This window comes from Globicephala melas, chromosome 13, assembly GCF_963455315.2.
Source record: "Globicephala melas chromosome 13, mGloMel1.2, whole genome shotgun sequence".
Taxonomy (NCBI): domain Eukaryota; kingdom Metazoa; phylum Chordata; class Mammalia; order Artiodactyla; family Delphinidae; genus Globicephala; species Globicephala melas.
This window is the reverse complement of record NC_083326.1, coordinates 87,943,210-87,968,002: the sequence shown is the minus strand read 5'-3', so window position 1 is coordinate 87,968,002 and position 24,793 is coordinate 87,943,210. Positions and strand designations below refer to the sequence as shown.

Genomic DNA, 24,793 nt, shown 5'->3' with positions numbered 1-24,793 from the left:
AGTGGCTGTAGACTCTAGCGCCTGCCTCAGGACCTTTGCACATGCTGTGCCCTCTGCGCGGGATGCTCTGTCTCTCCATGTCTCAGCATTGAGACTCTTTCTCATCAGTCTCTAGGAGGGACACCTCCTCAGAGAGGCCCACCCTGACCACACTTTCTAAAGTGGCTCCCCCTTGGGGGAGTGGGGCAGGGATAAATTAAGAGTTTGGGATTAACAGATGCACACTAAGATACATAAAACAGATAAACCACAAGGACCTACTGTATAGCACGTGGAACTACCTCAGTATTTTGTAATAACCTATAAGGGAAAAGAATCTGAAAAAGAATATGTATATTCTGTACACCTGAAACTAACACAACGTGGTAAATCAACTCTACTTCAATTAAAAACAAACGTTAAAAAAAATAGCTCGCCCTTAGACTTCCCACCCTTTTCTTTCACACGTTCTTATTCTATTTCCTCCTCGGTTTTGTGAGTTGAGATTGTCTTGTTTGCATGTTTGTTGTCTCTCTCTCCCACTGGAATGTGCACTCCTTTGGGGCCAAGACCTTATCTTTCTCTCCCTCTTGTTCACCGATGCACCTGCGCTGTAGGTGGGCCACACATTTAAATGGATGGTAAATGGGTGAGTGAAGAGCTGTAGTTCTCCACTTCCAGGAAGCCTGCCCCGGGTGAGGGCGTGTGGGATTCAGCTTCCTCATCTGTAATATGGGCGGCCTGCCCTCAGCCTGGGTGATTTCTGGAGAAACCTGTTTTCTTCTTCCCAGTTTGATAGTTGCCACCCGCCTCCCCCAGTCTGTCCTGTTGGTTGTCTGTGTGGCTGGCCTCTTCCTGATGTAAACTGCGTGCCCGTCATGGAGGGCACAGGTGACAACAGCCTCCGTGGCCTGTGTGACCGTGGCCAGGACTTGTGCACGTGCCTTACACAGTGGATGGCTCAGGCAGGGGCTTCCCCGTCATCTCAGAACATGAGGTGGGATGGCAGGTCGCCATTTAGGGGAGGGCTTCATTTTATTAAAAAAAATTTTTTAATAAAAACTTAAAAAAATTTATTATGATTTATTTTTTATTTTGGCCGTGCCACACAGCTTGTTTCCTGACCAGAGATTGAACCAGGCCACTGCAGTGACAGCACTATATCTTAACCACTAGGCCACCAGGGAACTCAAATTTATAAATTTTTAAAGGTTATTTTCCATTTACAGTTATTGCAAAATATTGGCTCTATTCCCCATGCCGTACAGTACATCCTTGAGCGTATTTTATACCCAGTAGTTTGTACCTCCCACTGCCCCACCCCTATATTGCCCTCGCTTCCCCTCCCCACTGGCAACCACTAGTTTGTTCTCTGTTTCTGTGAGTCTGCTTCTTTTTTGTTGTATTCACTAGTTTTTGTATTTTTTAGATTCCATATGTAAGTTATATCTTGCAGTATTTGTCTTTCTCTGTCTGACTTACTTCACTTAGCATCACGCCCTCCAAGTCCATCCATGAGGATGCAAATAGCAAAACGTAACTCTTTTTCATGGCTGAGTAGTATTCCGTTGTGTATAGGTACCACATCTTTGCCCATTTGTCTGTTGGTGGATGCTGAGGTTGCTCCTATATCTTGGCTATTGTAAATAGTGCTGCTGTGAACATTGGGGTGCATGTATCTTTCCGAATTAGTGTTTTTGTATTTTTCAGCTATACCCAGGAGTGGAATTTCTGGGTCGTATGGTAGCTCTATTTTTAGTTTTTTGAGAAACATCCATACCGTTTCCCACAGTGGCTGTACCAATTTAGGTGTAGCTAGGAAGGTTCCCAGCAACAGTCTAAGAAGGTTCTCTTTTCTGTACATCTTCTCCAATATTTGTTATTTGTGTTCTTTTTTTATTTTTATTTTTTAAATTTAATTTAATTTATTTTTTTATACAGCAGGTTCTTATTAGTCATCAATTTTATACACATCAGTGTATACATGTCAATCTCAATTGCCCAATTCATCCCACTCCCCCCCACCCCCCCACCGCTTTCCTCCCTTGGTGTCCATACGTTTGGTCTCTCCATCTGTGTCTCAATTTCTGCCCTGCAAACCGATTCATCTGTACCATTTTTCTAGGTTCCATATATATGCATTACTATATGATATTTGTTTTTCTTTTTCTGACTTACTTCACTCTGTATGGCAGTCTCTAGATTCATCCACGTCTCTACAAATGATCCAATTTCGTTGCTTTTTCTGGCTGAGTAATATTCCATTGTACATATGTGCCACATCTTCTTTATCCATTCATCTGTCCATGGGCACTTAGGTTGCTTCCATGTCCTGGCTATTGTAAATAGAGCTGCAGTGAACATTGTGGTACATGACTCTTTTTGAATTATGGTTTTCTCAGGGTATATGCCCAGGAGTGGGATTGCTGGGTTGTATGGTAGTTCTATTTTTACTTTTTCAAGGAACCTCCATGCTGTTCTCCATAGTGGCTGTATCAATTTACATTCCCACCAACAGTGCGGGAGGGTTCCCTTTTCTCCACACCCTCTCCAGCATATGTTGTTTGTAGATTTTCTGATGATGCCCATCTAACTGGTATGAGGTGATACCTCATTGTAGTTTTGATTTGCATTTCTCTAATGATTAGTGATGTTGAGCATCCTTTCATGTGCCTCTTGGCCATCTGTATGTCTTCTTTGGAGAAATGTCTATTTAGGGCTTCTCCCCATTTTTGGATTGGGTTGTTTGTTTTTTTAATACTGAGCTGCATGAGCTGTTTATATATTTTGGAGATTAATCTTTTGTCCGTTCATTTGTTTGCAAATATTTTCTCCCCTTTTGAGGGTTGTCTTTTCGTCTTGTTTATGGTTTCCTTTGCTGTGCAAAAGCTTTTAAGTTTCATTAGGTCCCATTTGTTTATTTTTGTTTTTATTTCCATTTCTCTAGGAGGTGGATCAAAAGAGATCTTGCTGTGATTTATGTCAGAGTGTTCTTCCTATGTTTTCCTCTAAGAATTTTATAGCATCCGGTCTTACATTTAGGTCTCTAATCCATTTTGAGTTTATTTTTGTGTATGGTGTTAGGGAGTGTTCTAATTTCATTCTTTTACATGTAGCTGTCCAGTTTTCCCAGCACCACTTATTGAAGAGACTGTCTTTTTGCCATTATATATTCTTGCCTCCTCTGTCATAGATTAGTTGACCATAAGTGTGTGGGTTTACCTCTGGGCTTTCTATCTTGTTCCATTGATCTATGTTTCTGTTTTTGTGCCATAGCATATTGTTTTGATTACTGTAGCTTTGTAGTGTAGTCTGAAGTCAGGGAGTCTGACTCCTCCAGCTCTGTTTTTTTCCCTCAAGACTGCTTTGGCTCTTCAGGGTCTTTTGTGTCTCCGTACAAATTTTAAGATTTTTTGGTTCTACTTCTGTAAAAAATGCCATTGGTAATTTGATAGGGAGTGCATTGAATCTGTAGATTGCTTTGGGTAGTAGAGTCATTTTCACAATGTTGATTCTTCCAGTCCAAGAACATGGTATATATCTCTCCATCTGTTTGTATTATCTTTAATTTCTTTCATCAGTGTCTTGTAGTTTTCTGCATACAGGTCTTTTGTCTCCTTAGGTAGGTTTATTCCTAGGTATTTTATTCTTTTTGTTGCAATGGTAAATGGGAGTGTTTCCTTAATTTCTCTTTCAGATTTTTCATCATCAGTGTATAGGAATGCAGGAGATTTCTGTGCATTAATTTTGTATCCTGCAACTTTACCAGATTCATTGATTAGCTCTAGTAGTTTTCTGGTGTCATCTTTAGTATTCTCTATGTATAGTATCATGTCATCTGCAAACAGTGACAGTTTTACTTCTTCTTTCCCAATTTGAATTCCTTTTATTTCTTTTTCTTCTCTGATTGCCGTGGCTAGGACTTCCAAAACTATGTTGAATAGTAGTGGTGAGAGTGGACATCCTTGTCCCGTTCCTGATCTTAGAGGAAATGCTTTCAGTTTTTCACCATTGAGAATGATGTTTTCTGTGGGTTTGCCGTATATGGCCTTTATTATGTTGAGGTAGCTTCCCTCTATGCCCACTTTCTGGAGAGTTTTTATCATAAATGGGTGTTGAATTTTGTCAAAAGCTTTTTCTGCATCTATTGAGATGATCATATGGTTTTTCTTCTTCAATTTGTTAATATGATGTATCACATTGATTGATTTGCATATATTGAAGAACCCTTGCATCCCTGGGATAATCCCACTTGATCATGGTGTATGATCCTTTTAATGTGTTGTTGGATTCTGTTTGCTAGTATTTTGTTGAGGATTTTTGCATCTATATTCATCAGTGATATTGGTCTGTAATTTTCTTTTTTTGTAGTATCTTTGTCTGGTTTTGGTATCAGGGTGATGCTGGCCTCATAGAATGAGTTTGAGAGTGTTCCTTTCTCTGCAATTTTTTGGAAGAGTTTGAGAAGGATGGGTGTTAGCGCTTCTCTAAATGTTTGATAGAATTCATCTGTGAAGCCATCTGGTGCTGGACTTCTTTTGTTGGAAGATTTTTTTTTTTTTTTTTTGTGGTACGTGGGCCTCTCACTGTTGTGGCCTCTCCCGTTACGGAGCACAGCCTCCGGACGCACAGGCTCAGTGGCCATGGCTCATGGGCCTAGCCGCTCTGCGGCATGTGGGATCTTCCCAGACCGGGGCATGAACCCCTGTCCCCTGCATCGGCAGGTGGACTCTCAACCACTGCACCACCAGGGAAGCCCTTGTTGGAAGATTTTAAATCACAGTTTCAGTTTCATTACTTGTGATTGGTCTGTTCATATTTTCTGTTTCTTTTTGGTTCAGTCTTGGAAGGTTATACCTTTCTAAGAATTTGTCCATTTCTTCCAGGTTGTCCATTTTATTGGTATACAGCTGCTTGTAGTAGTCTCTTAGGATGCTTTGTATTTCTGTGGTGTCTGTTGTAACTTCTTTTTCATTTCTAATTTTATTGATTTGAGTCCTCTCCTTCTTTTTCCTGATGAGTCTGGCTAATGGTTTATCAATTTTGTTTATCTTCTCAAAGAACCAGCTTTTAGTTTTATTGAGCTTTGCGATTATTTTCTTTGTTTCTGTTTCATTTATTTCTGCTCTGATCTTTATGATTTCTTTCCTTCTGCTACTTTGGGTTTTGTTTGTTCTTCTTTCTCTAGTTCCTTTAGGTGTAAGGTTAGGTTGTTTATTTGAGATTTTTCTTGTTTCTTGAGGTAGGCTTGTATAGCTATAAATTTCCCTCTTAGAACTGCTTTTGCTGCATCCCATGGGTTTTGGATTGTCGTGTTTTTATTGTCATTTGTCTCTAGGTACTTTTTGATTTCCCCTTTGATTTCTTCAGTGATCTCTTGGTTATTTAGTAACGTATTGTTTAGCCTCCATGTGTTTGTGTTTCTTACATTTTTTTTCCCTGTAATTAATTTCTAATCTCATAGCGTTGTGGTCAGAAAAGATGCTTGATATGCTTTCAATTTTCTTAAATTTACTGAGGCTTGATGTGTGACCCAAGATGTGATCTATCCTGGAGAATGTTCCATGCGCCCTTGAGAAGAACGTGTGATCTGCTGTTTTTGGATGGAATGTCCTATAAATATCAATTAAATCTGTCTGGTCTATTGTGTCATTTAAAGCTTGTGTTTCCTTATTAATTTTCTGTTTGGATGATCTGTCCATTGGTGTAAGTGAGGTGTTACAATCCCCCACTATTATTGTGTTACTGTTGATTTCCTCTTTTATAGCTGTTAGCAGCTGCCTTATGTATTGAGGTGCTCCTGTGTTGGGTGCATATACATTTATAATTGTTATATCTTCTCCTTGGATTGATCCCTTGATCATTATATAGTGTCCTTCCTTGTCTCTTATAGCATTCTTTATTTTAAAGTCTATTTTATCTGATATGAGTATTGCTACTCCAGCTTTCTTTTGATTTCCATTTGCGTGGAATATCTTTTTCCATCCCCTCACTTTCAGTCTGTATGTGTCCCTAGGTCTGAAGTGGGGCTCTTGTAGACAGCATATATAAGGGTCTTGTTTTTTTATCCATTCAGCCAATCTGTGTCTTTTCGTTAGAGAATTTAATCCATTTACATTCAAGGTAATTAATGATATGTATGTTCCTATGACCATATTCTTGATTGTTTTGTTTTTGTTTTTGCAGGTCCTTTTCTTCTCTTGTGTTTCCCACTTAGAGAAGTTCCTTTAGCATTTGTTGTAGAGTTGGTTTGGTGGTGCTGAATTCTCTTAGCTTTTGCTCGTCTGTAAAGCTTTTGATTTCTGCATCAAATCTGAATGAGATCCTTGCTGGGTAGAGTAATCTTGGTTGTAGGTTCTTCCCTTTCATCACTTTAAGTATATCATGCCACTGCCTTCTGGCTTGTAGACTTTCTGCTGAGAAATCAGCTGTTAACCTTATGGGAGTTCCCTTGTATGTTATTTGTCGTTTTTCCCTTGCTGAACCAGTAATTTTTCTTTGTCCTTAATTTTTGCCTATTTGATTACTATGTGTCTCAGCATGTTTCTCCTTGGGTTTATCCTGTGTGAGACTCTCTGCACTTCCTGGACTTGGGTGGCTATTTCCTTTCCCATGTTTGTTACGGAAGTTTTTGACTATAATCTCTTCAAATATTTTCTCTGGTCCTTTCTCTCTCTCTTCTCCTTCTGGGACCCCTATAATGCGAATGTTGGTATGTTTAAGGTTGTCCCAGAGGTCTCTTAGGCTGTCTTCATTTCTTTTCATTCTTTTTTCTTTATTCTGTTCCGCAGCAGTGAATTCCACCGTTCTGTCTTCCAGGTCACTTTTCCGTTCTTCTGCCTCAGTTATTCTGCTATTGATTCCTTCTAGTGTAGTTTTCATTTCAGTAATTGTATTGTCATCTTTGTTCTTTAACTGTTCTAGGTCTTTTTAAACATTTCTTGCATCTTCTCGATCTTTGCCTCCATTCTTTTTCCGAGGTCCTGGATCATCTTCACTATCATTATTCTGAATTCTTTTTCTGGAAGGTTGCCTATCTCCACTTCATTTAGTTGTTTTTCTGGGGTTTTATCTTGTTCCTTCATCTGGTACATAGCCCTCTGCCTTTTCATCTTGTCTATCTTTCTGTGAATGTGGTTTTTGTTCCACAGGCTGCAGGACTGTAGTTCTTCTTGCTTCTGCTGTCTGCCCTCTGGTGGATGAGGCTATCTCAGAGGCTTGTGCAAGTTCCCTGATGGGAGGGACTGGTGGTGGGTAGAGCTGGCTGTTGCTCTGGTGGGCAGAGCTCAGTAACACTTTAACCTGCTTGTCTGCTGATGGGTGGGGCTGGGTTCCCTCCCTGTTGGTTGTTTGGCCTGAGGCGACCCAACACTGGAGCCTACCTGGGCTCTTTGGCGGGGCTAATGGTGGACTCTGGGAGGGCTTATGCCAAGGAGTACTTCCCAGAACTTCTGCTGCCAGTGTCCTTGTCCCCACGGTGAGCCACAGCCACCCCCTGGCTCTGTAGGAGACCCTCCTACACTAGCAGGTAGGTGTGGTTCAGTCTCCTGTGGGGTCACTGCTCCTTCCCCTGGGTCCCGATGCGCACACTACCTTGTGTGTGCCCTCCAAGAGTGGAGTCTCTGTTTCCCCCAGTCCTGTCGAAGTCCTGCAATCAAATCCCACTAGCCTTCAAAGTCTGATTCTCTAGGAATTCCTCCTCCCGTTGCCGGACCCCCAGGTTTGGAAGCCTTACGTGGGGCTCAGAACCTTCACTCCAATGGGTGGACTTCTGTGGTATAAGTGTTCTCCAGTCTGTGAGTTACCCACCAGCAGTTATGGGATTTGATTTTACTGTGATTGCGCCCCTCCTACTGTCTCATTGTGGCTTCTCCTTTGTCTTTGGATGTGGAGTATCTTTTTTGCTGATTTCCAGTGTCTTCCTGTTGATGATTGTTCAGCAGTTAGTTGTGATTTCGGTGCTCTCGCAAGAGGGAGTGAGAGCACGTTTCTCTACTCCACCATCTTGAACCAATCTTCTCTTTCTGTTCTTTTGGATGATAGCTATTCTGACAGGTGTGAGGTGACATTTCATTGTGGTTTTGATTTGCATTTTCCTGATGATTTGTGATGTTGAGCATCTTCATGTGCCTGTTGGCCATCTTTATTTCCTTTTTGGAAAAATGTCTCTTCAATTCTTTTGCCTATTTTTTAATAGGGTTGGTTGTTTTTTGATGTTGAGTAGTATGAGCTACTCAACTAGCTCATACTAGTGTATATATTTTGGATATTAATCCCTTATTGATCATATCATTTGCCAGTATTTTCTCCCATTCAGTAGGTTGTCTTTTTGTTTTGTTTATGGTTTTCTTTGCTGTGCAAAAGTTTTTAAGTTTAATTAAGCCCCATTTGTTTATTTTTGCTTTTATTTCCTTTACTTTAGGCAATGGATCCAAAAAAATATTGCTACAATTTATGTCAAAGAATGTTATGCCTATGTTTTCCTCTTACATTTAGCTTTTTAATCCATTTTGTGTTTTATTTTTGTATATGGTGCTAGAGAATATTCTAATTTCATTCTTTTACCAGTAGCCATGCAATTTTCCCAGCACCACTTTTTGAGGGGACTGTCTTTTCTCCACTGTATATTCTTGCCTCCTTTTCTGTAGATTAATTGGCCACACGTGCATGGGTTTATTTCTAGGCTTTCTATCCTGTTCCGTTGATCTCTATGTCTGTTTTTAATGCCAGTACTACTGTTTTGATGACTGTAGCTTTGTAGTATAGTCTGAAGTCAGGGACCCTGATTCCTTTAGCTCTGTTCTTCTTTCTCAAGATTGTCTGGCTATTTGGGGTCTTTTGTGTTTCCATACAAATTTTTAAAGGGGGAAGGGCTTCATCTGACTGACTGTCAGTCCACAAGTCAGCACCCCCAGGGTAGCTGTGAGAGGTGGACAATCAGGTGTTTGGAGAGTGGGGAATTTCAGAACGGGTCCAAGGCTCTCAGGTGAGGCTATGAATCTGTACAATCAGCTAGGGTCTGAGAAAAGCTTTGGTGGAGATGAGCTGAAGGACTCTTGGCTTCCTACCAACCCCTCATTCCCAGTGAGAGGCAGTGTGCTGCGGTGGTTACAGCACGTGTTTCAGTTAAGAGGGAATGCTTGCTGCCTCGCTGTGTGATCTTGAACATGTAGCTTGGTTTTCTCATCCAAGAAATGGATATAATGAGAGCACTGGTTCATAAATTTGTTTCTGTAAGGATTAAATGAGGTGAATAAGGCCTGGCACTTAGAAGAGGATAAATAAATGTTAGTTGATGTTGGTTGTTAAAATAACAAAAGTTGTTATTTTTATTGGGACAGCCTGGCTTCTAAGACTAAACTCAGAGCTCCAGGTAGAGCAAGGGACCTTCCTGTAGTTTGGGCTACCCTTTGGGACATCCCGGATAGAGAACCATGTTCTCTCTTTCAATCAGTCTTTAAAATTTTTTTAAAAATCTTTTTTTCTTTCAGTTTTATTGCATATAATTGGCATATAGCACTGTACAAGTGTAGGGTGTATGGCATGATGTTTTGATATACATACCTCACGAGGTGATGATCCCATTAAGTTTAGTGAACATCCATCATCTCATATAGATACAAAATTAAGGAAATAGAAAAAAATTTTTCCTTGTGATGAGAACTCAAGATTTAGTCTCATGATAACTTTCATGTGTAACATACAGCAGTGTTAATTATATTTATCATACTGTGCATTATATCTCTAGGACTTATTTATCTTTTTTTGAGTCAATATTTTTATAGATTATACTCCATTTAAAGTTATTATAAAATATTGGCTATATTCCCTGTGCCGTACAGTATATCCTTGTAGCTTATTTATTTATGCATGCTAGTTTGTACCTCTAATCCTACACCCCTATTTTGCCCCTCCCCCGCCACTTCTGCTCACTATTTGTTCTCTGTATCTGTGAGTCTCTTTCTGTTACATCATATTCAGTCAATCTTTTATTTTATTTATTTATTTGGCCCCGCCATGTGACTTGCGAGATCTTAGTTCCCCAACCAGGGATCGAACCCGAGCCCCTGGCAGTGGAAGCTTGGAAAGCTAACCACTGGACCGCCATGGAATTTCCTTATTTTTATTTTACTTAAACTTTTTTTTTATTGAGGTAGGAACACTTAATGTGAAATCTACCTTCTTAACAGAATTTTTAAGTGCATAATTCAGCATTGTTAACTATAAGCACAACATTTTACAGCAGGTCTCTAGAACTGAATCATCTTGGATGAGGGAAACAGAATAGAGAGTCCAGAAATAAACCCACACAGACACAGTCAGCTGGTCTTTGACTGGGGCCCAAGGCCACGCAACAAATGGCGCTGGGAAGACTGGATATCCACGTGCAAAAGCATGAAACTGGACTCTTACAGCATACACCAAAATCAACTCAAAACGGATAAAGATTTAAATGTAGACCTGGAACTATGAAACTGCCAAAGGAAAGCAGAAGGGGAAAGCTTCATGGCACTGGGTTTTGCAATGATTTCGGCCTTATAGTTCCACACTGTCCCCAGTCTTTGCAAAAATGCAAAGATTTTTCAGGCACCGAGGGTAGCAGGCTGCAGAGGGCTGTGGTTAGACATGGGTTCGACCCTGGCTCTGCTGTTTGCAAGTTGTGTGACCTCTGTGGGCCTCAGTGTTCTCATCTGTACAATGGGGGTGGATGGACGTATGCTGGACTCGTGCTTGTGCTGCTCAGTGCTCGTTGCCCAGCGTCCGGGGCCCAGGCCCGGTGCAGCAGTGCTTGGCGACCCCTCTCTGTGCTGACCACGGCCTGCAGTGCTTGTGGTACATTCTCTGCCCTCTGCCTGTAAGGGGAAGTTGAGGGGCCCTCAAGGCACTGACTCGTTTTCCAGGGCTCACCCAGCAGAGTCACGCTCTTCATTCCCTACGATGCTGAGACCAACATGTACGCAATCTGTTTTTCTGCTTTAAACTCGTGTTAATTATCAGGCACTAATGAGGGCCTCTCAGCTCAGGGGGCTGATTAGAAGAGAGGAACTGAGTGGGACAATTCTGATGCCGAAGAAGGGAAGGACAGGGAGGGTCCTAATCCCAAAACAAGCTGGTGTGAGATCAGGCTTAACGTTCCACACGTCATCTGTCAAACAGTCACCCTCCGGCCGCTTGGAGGGCTGCCCCCCGCGGTTCGGGTCGGGTGGTGGGGTCCGGGTACTCACTTAGCTTTCTCCCTTGAAATGGCAAACAGCAGACTAGGAACAGGACGCTGGCACTTGGGTAATTTTGTAATTACGATGTCGCACATTTGAGTGGCTCAGAATAAACCGGGCCCTGGACTCACAAAAGATGTGTAACAGTTGGTTAAATTGATGGTGACGCCGAGGTCGTTCTGGGTGCCGGGGGGGCTGCCGTCTTGCCTTGATTCAGCTCTAACGGGTAGGTGTTTCTTGTCTTTGGTTTAGAACATTCCTACAAGTTTTCTAGTATTAAAGTTTTCAATTCAGCATTTCCAAAGGCTGTTTCTCACGTTTGGAAAGAGAAGGCTTTTTTCTTTGAAAACATTGGCAGTTGAGAGCCATTATCCTTTCCCCTCGGTCTGTACTGGCCGTCTGACCTACGGGGCTGCTCGTCGCGGGGCAGCAGTAAAGCCCTGTGGCCGAGTGCGGTCCATGCAGCCAGGCTGCCACAGTAAGTTCAAATCCTGACTTCTCGCCTCGCAAGCTGTGTGACCCACAGGGTGACTAACTTCTCTGTGCCTCGGGGTCTTCCCCGGTAATATGTGCAGAGAATCACGGTACTGACCTCGGGGGTCCTTTGAGGATTCAATGGGACACTTTACTGAGAGCAGTGCTTGGTATATAAGAAGTCCTCACAGTCGTAGCTGCTCTCATTCATGCTAATAGTTGACATTAAAACAGAAAATCAAATTCCTGAAATAAGTTTATTTTAGAAGTAACACCAGACGAACCGGTTTGCAGGGCAGAAATAACGACACAGATGTAGAGAGCAAACGTATGGATACCAAGGGGCGAAAGTGGCGGGGTGGGGGCTGGGGGGATGAATTGGGCGATTGGGATTGACATGTATACATTGATGTGTATAAAATGGATGACTAATAAGAACCTGCCGTACAAAAAGAAAAAAGAAAGGAAAGTAACGCCATACACTGGACTTCAGTTTGAAAATAAAGAAGTGATTGGGCTGAAGAAAAGCCTCATCTGTGGTAGACGGGTGGACACACAACTGTTCCAGGGCTTTTAGGGAGAGCAAACTTTATTTTCACGTAAGATGATTAAGCAGATGAAATAGCTCTTGTGCAGTAAACGTGTGTGATTAAATGCAGGCATTGCCCCTGGGATCTAGGCTCAGGTACCCACCGTCCTCTGCGGTGGCCCCTTTCTCTTGTTCTCAGGGCCTTTATCTTCGAGCAACGTTGATGCTTCCAGGTGGCGGGTCTTTCGCCGCGTTCCTTCGTGGCTGAAATGGAGGAATCCACTGAGTGGGTTTGCAAGCCCTGGGGCGCCTCGTGCAGCCTGGAGACAGGGTGTGTGTCTGAAGGGAGAGTTAATAATTCAAACCAAGGAGGGCCAACGAGAAAGTAAGCGAGCAGCCCCGGGGGCAAGCATCCCAGATCAGAAGTGCCGGATGCTGGGCGCGCCCTCGCACACCATCCTTTGTGGCGTGGTCCACGCGTCTGCGGCACTCTAGGATTATTTTATTGACTTACATCTCTGGAGAATGTAGCAGCCGGACTACTTTTCCTGGGGGAGGTTTTTATCTCGGCTTTCAATTTTCACTAGTTAATGTACTGTCACTCATGGCCAAGCAGAAACACAAGAAATGAAATCTTTTATTCAACAGATAGTCACAGAGCCCTTTCCATGAGCCAGGCCCATTCTGAGGACCGGGGACATGACAGGGTCGTCCCGAGCTCTGGCCGTCGGAGAGCGCGTATCCTCCTTGGGCACATCGGATGCCCTCAACGTGGTGAAGAGGAAGAAATCCACTCACCCAGAGTGGGGTAGAAGCTTGTTGTGTGCAAAAGAACAGCAATGAAAGGGGTGGGGATACCTTTGGGGTCAATTAAAAAATCAGTAGACTTTTTACAAAAGGTCAGTTTTAGGCTGACAGAAATGATGATCAGAAAGTAGAGAATTCCCACGGACCTCCTCTCTTCCCGGCCCACAGTTGCCCACATTACCCACATCTTGCATCAGTGGGTACATTTATCACAGTTGATGCACCAGCGTTGATACCTGATTATTATTATTATTTATGGTCATAAGCTCAATGAATTTGATTTTATTTTTTTAATTGAAGTATAGTTGATTTACGATGTTGTGTTGATTACCGCTGTACAGAAAGATGACTCAGTTACACATATACATTCTTTTTCATGTTCTTTTCCATGATGGTTTATCACAGGATGCTGTGCTCTACAGCAGGACCTCGTTGTTGATGTGCTGATGCGTTATTATTAACTACAGTCCAGAGTTTACTGAGGGTTCACTCTTGGTGTCGTACGTTCTGTGGGTCTGGACAAATGTACATGACATGTGTCCACCATTACGGTCTCATACAGAACAGCTTTTCTGCCCTAAAAGTTCCCTGTGCTCTGCCTATTCATCCCTCCCTCCCTCGCCTCACCCCCCAGTAACCACTGATCTCTTCATTTTCTCCATGGTTTTGCCTTTTCCGGAATGTCACAGAGTTAGAATCACACAGCAGGTAGCTCTTCCAGATGGGCTCCTTTCACTTGCTCATATGCATTTAAGGTTCTTCTACATCCTTCCATGGCTTGATAGCTCATTTTATCTTAGTGTTGAATCAACCCGTTGTCGGGATGGACCGCGGTTTGTTTATCCGTCACCCACTGAAGGACATCTTGGGTGCCTGGGAGGGTATTTCAGATCCCAGCAGTGGATATTCCCAAAATAGGACAGCTTTCCTATCTATTGATCCAGGGCGACCCCAGAGAAATCAGGCAGGTGAAACATTGGGGGATGTCTATGCTTTTGGACGTGGATTGAGTAATTCACAAGTTATTCACCTAATGTCATCTTGTAGCAAATGGATATTACTGATGTCGCCACACCAAGGAAGTGGGAGGGGGGTCTTTACAACCCACGGTCATTAAATTCACATGTTGCAAAACCTGATATTCTCAGCAGTCTATCCAATGGCCAAAACACTGACAAAATTCACCAAATAACCAAATAACTAAGAAATTCTTAATAGCCAAAATCAGTAGAGCTGGTATGATACAGGGTACTAGTAATTTGGACAACCTTTCTTCCTTTTCTCATGAGCTGTACACGAAGAGATCCAAGTGTAGGTAAGAAGGTTGCTGGATGAATAACAAATAAAAACAACACACACAGATAGCTAGAGGATATTTACGCCAAGCTTCTATAGCTCCATCTCACTCTGTTGTTCATCAGGACTGGTTCCGATCAAGTCTTACAAGTCTTTTTCTCCCAGCAAACAATGCAGGGAATACTTTGACAAGTCCTTCATCTTCGTTAATTTCTGGTTTCCTTATATGTGGCCCAAATCTTCTGTTTTCATTATGCTACTCTTACTATATTATACTGCTTCCATTTTAATGAGACTGCTTCTTGAACTCACTAATTTTGTAACTAATTACACCAAAATATTGTGCTTTCTCCAGTGTAATCTGCTATTTTATTCATTCATTCATTCACTCAACACATGGTTATTGTGCATTTACTGTGTTCCAGGCACCAGTCTCAGGGGACATAGTGGGGAGTGAGATGGATAAGGGACCTGACCTTCTAATGGGGCCACAGAAGATAAACATTTTTCATTGATGTTGGTGGGGGCTGGGTAGCTGCTGTGTGCTTTGGACTGAATGGTCAGGGGACAGCTTCTATGGAGAAGCGATGTCTGAGCCAAGACCTGAAGACAGAAAGGGAGCAGGGTGGGTAAAAATGGAAGATTCCGTTCAGCAAAACATCTCGGGGCAGAAATCCAGTGGCTATGGAGTATGGAATATTTTATTTATGCCACTACAAACACTTTCCTATTTTTGATTTTCTGTTTCCTACTCCATCGGTCTGGGTCCCACAGTGAGGAAGATGTGGGGCAGGGCTATAGCTGACCCTCCACAGACACAGAGTATAAGTGGGAAATAAACCTCTGTCATTTGAAACCACTGATATTTGAGGACTATTTGTTACCATTAGCATGACCAAGCCCATCCTGACTGATACATGTTTCAAGGCAACATTGAAGACTTCATTCAGTTGGTATTTCAACAAATGTTTGAGTAGCTTCTTTGGCTGGACAGTGTGGATTGCTTGGAATAGCACACAGACCATGGTAGGCAAGGTCCCTGCCCTCATGGGGCTTATGGTCTCCTGGGGGACAGGCAGTTGGGACATGGGCCTGCCTGGGCTGTGGGTTTTCTACAGTGGTCGTCAGCAGCCTGTCCAGTAGGTATAGAGAAGGTGGGCTGTTGGTTAACCTAGGGGTTGGGGGTCTCGCCAGGCTGATACCTGGGGATCAGAGGGAAGAAAAGCTTAGGATACACTGACAAGAGGGTAGTTTGGAGGGCAGAATCCAAGCTATGTGGGTAAGGAAACGAAGAGAGGAAGGGGCTTGTTGGGGGGTGGGGCAGAGGAGAAGGAAGAGCCTGGGCAGTAGCAGGGCTTCCTGTGGCCGAAACAAAGAAGTCAGACGAAACACAGGTTTTACATTCTCGAGAAAAAATTACCAGGAGGCAGGAACAGTAGGAACAGTAGGAATGAGAATTAAGAGGGTACCTCCACTGCTTAGGGTTCTCTGGGCCCAGGAGTCGTTCACGCTGCCACCTGACTTGAGTCTTCTCAGCTCTAAACGTCAGACCATTCTCGGGAGCCTGTGACTTAATTAATGCCGTTATTTCCGGGTGCTGGAGCCCCCGCTGTTACTGAGCGAATGCATGTAAGGCATTCCACAATGGAAAACTTCTGACAGAGATGAACTCTTTGCTCACCGGCTTCATCGCCCCTTCAGTTTTTCTTGCGGATTCCCAAACATCTCCCCCTTCTCTCTGTCTCCAACGGTGCACGCTTCTGGCAAGAGAACAGAGATGCATCCTCGTTCCTTTCCCCAGAATCCAGTCCCCAAGTGTGGCTCCCTCTCTGTCCTGCGTCTCATGGAGGATGTGTTTGGGGTGGGCTGATTCGGAGGGGAGAAGAGTGATGGAGGAAGGGTCCTGTAACACTATTCGTTGTCAAAACACACGTTTCACCCGTGGCTCTGAAAGCCATGTTCTTTTTTATCTGCGTGACTCATTATGACAGATATGCCATGTGCCGAGCAGTTCCCATTTGGAGATTGAATTACCATCCTATTCAGCTGACACAAAGCAGTTCGTGGCCGGCTCGGGCAGTCCATGAATAAGTAAACAGTCTTCCAGTTCGATGCCGAGCACAAACATCGGAGGAGGCTTGGAGAGGCTGGTGCCCGCGGGGGCCAGGAAGCTGGTGCCGGCTGGGGGGCAGGCAGCCCAGGCTAGTGCGTCTGCTACACTGGGGCACTGATCCCCAGCATCTTGTAAGTACCCGCTTTGGGGGATGGGGAAGGGTCTGCAGGGTTAATGAGATACGGCTTATTCGCAGAGGCAGGAAAGTCACCCTCCCGGATTGGGCTGGCTCAAGACTGGAGAACTGCCCTTCCGCTCCGAGACCCAGGTAGAGCTATTCTGCAGCCTCGGAGACGGTGCTCCTTCCCGGTTTCAAAGCCTTTGGGTCTTACTTGTGGCTTCGATCCCTGTTGCTACCCTGTACTCATTTACTTCCCAATCTGTCCCCAGGCCAGCGTCAGGGCTGCAAGGATCCTTTGCACCAAGGGTCAGTTCATTGGGTAAATTGTGAACAGGACACTCAGAATAAATATACTGTCCCTCAGGACAAAGACAGCTGTTCCGTTTGCTGAAGTGTGGAGCGCTCCTTATTTGTCCGCCGAACCTCACTTGCTCAGGGAAGCTCTGCTCCAGGGGAGACCATTTGCTTTTGCTCATTTGAGCATCACACGGTGGGCGTTACAAACAGCACGTATTTCGAGTTGCAGTGTCTCCGGTGGACGTTTCTACCTTTGTTCTGTGTTCAGTTTGGGGACAGCATTGGCCAATTCTTTAAGCCCAGCTTGTGAGACTGGGTTTGACACTGTGAAGTTTTCAGGTAATGAATATAACTAGAGAATGAATGTCATTGTAGTATTTTTATATCATGTAAGTGCAATATTTGTTGAAATAATATGTGTGAAAATGTCAGGAAGCATGTGCTGGCTGTTACACTAGTGGATTCTTTGTGTGTGTGTGTGTATCCTGTGTATTGTATGTATATATGTATGTATTTTTTATTTCATATTGAAATATAGTTGGTTTACAATGTCGTGTTAGTTTCAGGTGTACAGCAAAGTGATTCAGTTATACATATACATGTATCTGTTCTTCTTCAAAATCTTTTCCCATATAGGTTGTTACAGAGTATTGAGCAGAGTTCCCTGTGCTCTACAGTAGGTCCCTGCAGATTATCTGTTTTATTTATGGTAGTGTGTACATGTTAATCCCAAATTCCTAACTTATCTCTCCCCGCCCCACCTTTCTCCTTTGGTGACCATAAGTTTGTTTTCTAAGAAGGCCAGTGGATTCTATTCTATCTTTTCTATTTACTCTGGTATTAAATGGGTAGATGAAATGAATGGAGTGTATTCTGAACATTAAGTAGCTAGAACGGGATTTTCCCTCATGGCAGAAGGATTTATTCCGTGCTCCGTGATGGACATGTTTATAGGGCAAAGCAGGTGAGCAGTGTTTTCAGTTGCTTGGCACTTGATAGCAGCAGTAAATTGTGCATTAATAAATCATTGCTTTTCTTTCCCTATTTGCCCCAACAGTTCTGTTAATTAAAACTCTGTATGAAGTGATAGTCGAGCCGTACATCGTTTTACTTCAGACTCATTAGAGTTGGTTCTGTGCATCCCCTCAAAGGCATTATCTTGCCGGACCACTTTTGAATTAATAATAATCATACTTCACATGTAAGCATGCAGAGGGTTTTTTTGTGCTATATTAACAAGCTCTCCAGTCAGCTTGGTGAAAGGGAGCAACGTTGTAGCTGCTTAGCCCCTGTTAGGAGTGGGCTGGGGAAAAGGGGCAGAGAGCAGAAAGGTGGTTGAAGATGCATGATCCCAGAGCCCAGAAAAATGAAGGAAGGGAAGAGGTGAATCTGCTTAATCTATGCAGAGAGCACCCAAATTCACTAAACGCATCGAGAAGCTAGGAGTTATTGTCCCACTTATTTTTTCTCTTTCACAGAATTAGGAAATATTCGCACAACTTGCAAGTTTTCATGGTTTCTTGTATTCTTTTTTTTTTTTTTTATGTCATCTTTAACCATTTCTCTTAGAGAGACCTCGTTGGAAGGTCTTGGGGGATTTGCATTAAGAGGAGTTGGTCAACACAGATGCAGTGCTTCTGCCGGTGGGATTCTCACTGGAGATCTCTGTGCTTTGAATCGCTTTCCATTTGGCCCACCTGATGGTGTATAGAGACCACCCTGCGTTTTCATGGCTTCGTTTGTTGTTCAGTTTTAGAGTAAGATCGTGACGACCTGGTGGACGTCTGTGGGGCTTGTCAGTGGTGGGCTCACTCCAGGGTAGTTGCAGGGAACCAGACATTTGTCATGGAAGTTCCCAGTGTCACCATATGGAGGTCTTTGCCCTTGGGTGATATTTCCAATCTCCTGCGCGGCTTGAGGGTCGTGTGGGGAAATGCCCAACTACTTCCGCCACGCATCGGGGCTGGGGTGGGGTCTCCACAGGCAGCCTTTGTTAATTTCTCTGTTTTCACAGCACTCCACTGCTGTGAGCTCTTCCTGCTGCCTCTTCGTCCTGAGCTCTGCCATTCACTACGTCCAGGAAATAAACCTCCAGTCTCCTGTGTAGACACCTTCCCCTCACATCTCCTTTGCACATCATTCTAAATCTTATTAAAGTCTAGCTTGAATTCAAATCACACACGCATGTTCCAGCCTCCCCTGTCAGACTGTGGGTCCTGGAAGGACCCAGTCTTACCGATGTTTGGGTCTGACAGCCGCCAGGACCTTCGTAGGTGCTCAGCAGATGTTGGCTGTGTTGAAATAAACTGAATTTTCGTCCTATGCACTGTTTTTCTGGTTCCAAATTCCAAGCTAAAGCCCAGCTTGCTGTTAGTTCTTCCACTTGCCCAGGCTGCTTACTTTGAACCTGAGACACTTTCGAGCTTTTGGATGAAACCTAAGATAATTCAACATATCATCTTATTCTGCAGTTCTACGAAGTTTAAAGACATTTTATTAACAAAATAAGTAGAATAACTTCTGTTTTTTTATTGTTTATGTCAACCTGAAGGTCTGCTGAAATATGGGAATTTCTGTTTTTAATATTTGGCAGAAAGATGGAAATTTCCCAAGAGTTTGCTGCATGCAGCGTGCTCGTTGGTTTTTATGTTGATTTTTATTCATTAATTTGACCTACAGTAACACTTCTTATAATCCTCTGGCATCCGTCACATTGCTATAGTTAAGGGAACGCATAGAGCAAGCCTGGATGTTGACTTGGGTCTCCATTCTGTCCCTCTTGTCATCAGCTGGTGGCATGTCACCATTATACAAAGAGGGGTAATTAGCCCTACACACAGTTTATCTTGTCACATTCAGGAATGTGGAACTCTACTCAGAGAGTCGTGAAAGCTTAGTGCCAGGGTGTGTGCATATTTTTGTGTTATTCTACACCAGGACATTTGGGTGAAGGGAAGGAAAGTGTCAGGCTGGGAAGACCACGAGCTAAGTCTCAGCTGTGTCACTTACTTAGCCCTCAACATTATGAACTAGAAAGTAAGAGCGTATTCCTTGACTCTGCCTGTGTCTTAGGCACAGAGGAAGGTGAAAGAGGCAGAAAAGCCCACGCATAAGCCATTCTTTGTGATAGAAGGTTATACCCTTCTTCCTATAGTCGAGAAATGACCCATCATACCTGCAGCCTGTGGGTCCAGAAGACACCTTTGCTCAGACCCAACCTTTGGAAGGCCCACTTGGGAACTTCCCACTCTGTGTCCTGACACCTGGAACCCAGCAGTGGAACTTTGTGTTGAGTTGTCCTTTCTTCCATCTGAGGCTCTACCCACTGCATCATTCAGGGCTGTGTCCGTTTTTTCATTGTTTAAGGGTCTCTTCAAGACATGTTTATCAAGGCCAACTGTATGTCATCTAGGTGGGGAGGTCAGAACAGTGACCAGAGCAAACGTCTGTGCTCCTGTGGAGACAGCAGTGTCGTGGGGGAATGGCAGTGCAAAGGTCCTGAGGCAAGATAGAGCTTGATGCGTGAAAAGTGTTCGTCTGGACGCAGATGGGGAAGAGGTGGGGAGGGGCAGCCCATTCAGGACCTTAGACGCTGTGTAAGGTATAGGTTTTAGGTCTTAAGAACACTGGCCAGCCAGTAGTGACCGATTTTGCATAGGAAAGTGACATTTGATCAACATTTGCCTCCTAAAAGTATCACCCCAAATTCTGAGTGGAGATGGAAGCAAGTGTGGTAGCAAGGAGAATTAGGAGGCCACCAGGTAGCCCAACGAGCGGCCACGGTGGCTTGGATCAGGGTATTGGTGGCAGAAGTGAAGGTCACCGGAGACATTGCAGATGAACTTGGGCAGTACAGTCTGCCAGTCATTGTGATGGACCGGGGCGGACGAAGAGTGAGAGGTCACAAGCGTGGCGTCCAGAACTTTGATGTGGACAAGAGGGTGCAGGGGGAGAGCCATTTCCTACGATGAGAAAGACTGAAAGAGAATTAGATTTGTGGGAAGATACATTCAGATTCAGTTTTGTGCTGAAACTCTGTTTTGAGTTTGAGTTACACCTAAACACGGGGCAGGTGGGGGATTGGGGAGGAAAGCAGCAGTTAGATGGGCAGGTCCACAGTGCAGGAGAGAGATCTGGGCTGGCTCGATGATTCCTTTATGTGGGGTTCAGGCTTGAGGGTTCCTGGGGGGAGCCTTGGTCTGAACACAGTAAACACGGTGGTAGGGGTTAGTGGGGATGATACAGGTGCTGATGCTAGACATGGTGATGGCGAAGGTGATGGTGATGGTGGTGGTGGGAATGGCCCCAGCCAGGATGTGTTTGTTAGACTTACATTCACACCCAGTCCTGTGAGTTCTATTTTCTGTGTTCATTTTCCCTGGCAGAAAGCAGAAAGAGTCTGTATGGGAGACTAAGCTGTTTCACATGTAGGATATACACTTGGTAACCCTCCGTTTGCCATCACTATAGAGCCAAAAACTCGCCAACATTTAGTTAGTAAAGGCAGGGTCCTTGGAGGTGGGGAGATGCCTGGATAATATTCCAAACCCTTTATCTTTCATCATGATCAATCTAACACTACCTGTTTCTTCAGTGGATATCATTTATAAGAAGAGGCGTTTATCTGCACGCCCTCAGCAGACAAATTGTGTCATTAAGAACACGTTCAAAGAGGATACGTCTCAGTTGAGTGATGCGGGTTATTATTTGTGTGTAATTTTTTCAAGTTCATTTATTCTACCTGGCCTGGGGGACCTAGAAGTTACTCTCTTCTTTTAGGGGTAGCAGGCAGGTTATTTTGGGAGCTTATTACTTTAGGTTTTTAAATTTGGTGGTTCTGGGGTTGGAAGCTACAGAGAGGGGTGATGTGCATGTGTGTGAATCTCTCCTATATTTGGAACGGGCTGATCTTTTTTTTTGATAGATCGTTGGCTGCTTGGAATTGCAGATGCACCATTACGTTATTGCATTTAAATTTAGCTCTTGTTCTCACTTTGGAAGGGGATGGAATGTTTGAATTATTTCACTGCGAAGGGAAAGCAATTAGAATACAGATCCCTGTGACTTATCGAAACAGGAGGTCTAGCCAGCGAGTCTCAGAGGGCGCTGCATGTTTGACTCAGAGGAGAAGGCTCTTGAGGGCACCTTCAGTGTGGAGGACGTTAACATTTCCTTCAGCACACCTTGACGGTCAGTCACTGAGGTTTAAGTTTGCCGAGGGCAGCACACATCTAAATCTGTCGTGATCATTATTTTCAGTAGGACGGTGTCCATTCTTTTAAACAGGGGCCAGGGCCCCTTTGTGTAATGAAAACATTAAACTGTTTGTTCCTAGACCCAAGTTGGAGCAATTATGTCATCAGCAACACTTTCATAGAGGTTGTGAATGTGCGGAAACCTCTTTAAAATCGTTTTCCTTTGTCATATTTCAAGGACAAGAGATGTTCCTTGAGCTCACATCTTAAAGAGGTGTATAAAGTAAAAGGTTAAAGTCTCCTGTATAACTTTCCCATCCCTGGTCCCCATCAATAATCACTATTAACAGTTAGGTGTTTCCTTTCAGAATTTCCAGACCCTTTCCCATGCGCACACAAATTTACATGCAGACATAATGTCTTAATATATAGTTATCTATGCATGTACAAAAGTGGGATGTATACATTGATATATGTATCCAAGTACCTACACATACTGCTCTGTGACTTTTAAAGTTCATTTTCCATGACTCAGTCAGGAAATTGATATATTCAGTTTGTAAAAACTCAAGCGTCTTTGACGCTCTCCCTTTCACCAGTCTCACCAGTGTCGTCAGTTTGGTCTTTCCGGACCTTTTTCCTACACATCTGTGTGTGTGTGTGTGTGTGTGTGTGTGTGTGTAACAGCCTGACTTTGTACATTATAGGCGTTCAGTCAATATTTGCTGATACCGGGGGTCACTGACGCTGGGAGGAAATGGACCCACCATGCACTTGGCACTTGGGCCACCCCGTCTGTTTGTTTACTCCACCTCTTAAATAAGTTGTATCACTCCTGTGTCCTGGAGTCGGCTGACTGTTCACTCAATGCCCTGAGCTGATGGAACAGACATTCCATCCAAGCCCTGAGTAGGGTCAGAGAGAGAGAAATTTTGTCTTCTCTGCTTCTGTGGAGAATTTTGTGACCGTCAGCCTGGGGAAGGCATAGCCTAAATCTGTCGGCCAGCCCGATATTTCCAGAGTGTTCTACAGGTAACCAAATAGACAAACACAGTCACCCAAGCCCAGATACAGTCATAGTGTTACTGGGAAAAAATAGAATTCTTTATTAAAAAATTATAAGTACACATTAACCAGTGTTTTCATGGTAGTAATATAAAGTTTCTCTTTTCTCAAGAAATAAATCTGTACCTTTCATCTTTATTAGGTTAATTATTTCACAGTCGACCAATGTATTTTTCAGTCTTTTTTTATTATGTAAGTTTCAGGCGTATGGCATTATAGTTTGGCAGCTGTACACACTACAGAGTGACCACCACTGAGTAGTTACCATCCTTCAACGTATAGTTGACCCCCTTCTTCACTCATTTCACCCTCCCGCTAGACCCCCTTCCCCTCTGGTAACCACTAATCTGATCTCTGTACTTACGAGTTTGTTTCTGTTTTACTGTTTGTTCTTTTTTTTTTTTCCCCCACATATGAGTGAAATGATACGGTGTTTGTCTTTCTCCATTTGACGTATTTCACTCAGCATAATGCCCTCAAGGTCCATCCATGTTGCCACAAACGGCAGGATTTCATTCTTTTTTTCTAATGGCTGAGTAATATTCCATTGTGTACCTGTACCACATCTTTTTCATCCATTCCTCTGTTGATGGACACTTAGGTTGTTTTCATACCTTGGCTATTGTAAATAATGCTGCAGTGAACATGGGGGTGCGTGCATCTTTTTAGATTCGTGTTTCCACGTTCTTTGAATAAATACCCAGAAGTGAGATAGCTGGGTCATATGATAGTTCTATTGTTAATTTTTTGAGGAATCTCCATACCGTTTTCCCTAGTGGCTGCACCAATTTACATTCCCACCAACAGTGAACAAGGGCTCCCTTTTCTCCACATCCTCTCCAGCATTTGTTATTTCTGGTCTTTTTGATGATGGCCATTACGACAGGTGTGAAACTGGACAGCTGCGAGCAAAAGAGTGAAAATAGACCACTGTCTCTTTTTCTATACATAAAAATTAACTCAAAATGGATTAAAGACTTGAATGTAAGACCTGAAACCATGAAATTCCTAGAAGAAAACACAGGTGGAACCCTCTCTACTATCAGTCTTAGCGATGTTTTTGTGGACCTCACTCCACAGGCAAGGGCAGCAAGAACTAGAATAAACAACTGGGACTACGTCAAACTAAAAGCCTCTGCGCAGTAAAGGAGACCGTCCTCAAGCCCGAAAGGCAGCGTGCCGAATGGGAAGATGTATTTGCGAAACATATACGTAATGCGAGTAAATATCCAAAATGTATAAAGAACTCAGGCAGCTCAGTAACAAAACAATCTTAAAAGCTGGGCAGAGGACCTGAATAGACATTTTTCCAAAAAAGACATACAGACGTCCAACGGGCACATGAAAACATGCTCAGCATCACTGCTCATCAAGGAAATGCAGATCAAAACCACAATGAGATAAAATTTCCCTTTTTCAATATCATCATGTCCATAAGACACACATGCTTGTTTAAGGAAAAAGGGGCAGTTATTAGGTGGGACGCAAAAATGGCAAAACCTGTGATATTTGCGGAAAACAAGTTTCCTCCAACCTCAGAGAATGCAACCTTGTGAGCTGCAGGGGGTTCCTGGGCTCCAGGACCAAACTGAAGACTACCGCTAGACTGTACTTCCTGCAGGTTCCGGGGTCTCGCTTTCGGTTGGGACCTCAGGACAGACTGTCTCAGCGTAATGTCATTTGGGTGGAAATGTCTAGTTA

The 24,793-nt window shown here is 43.5% G+C and overlaps 1 protein-coding gene across 6 annotated transcripts in view; it reads left to right on the top strand.

Annotated features, from left to right (window-relative positions):
• Positions 1 to 24,793, top strand: part of RIMBP2 (RIMS binding protein 2) — a 281,741-nt gene that overhangs the window by 42,059 nt on the left and 214,889 nt on the right. For 2 of the 6 annotated variants that reach the window (XM_060311107.1, XM_060311109.1), the window contains exon 1: positions 16,336 to 16,545. The exons of 3 other annotated variants lie outside the window; for them this stretch is intronic. The gene's annotated coding sequence lies outside the window, so the exon portion shown is untranslated. Of the gene's footprint in view, positions 1 to 16,335; positions 16,546 to 17,094; positions 17,172 to 24,793 lie in introns of those variants that run through there. One more of the 6 variants, XM_060311108.1, reaches the window with a different exon arrangement.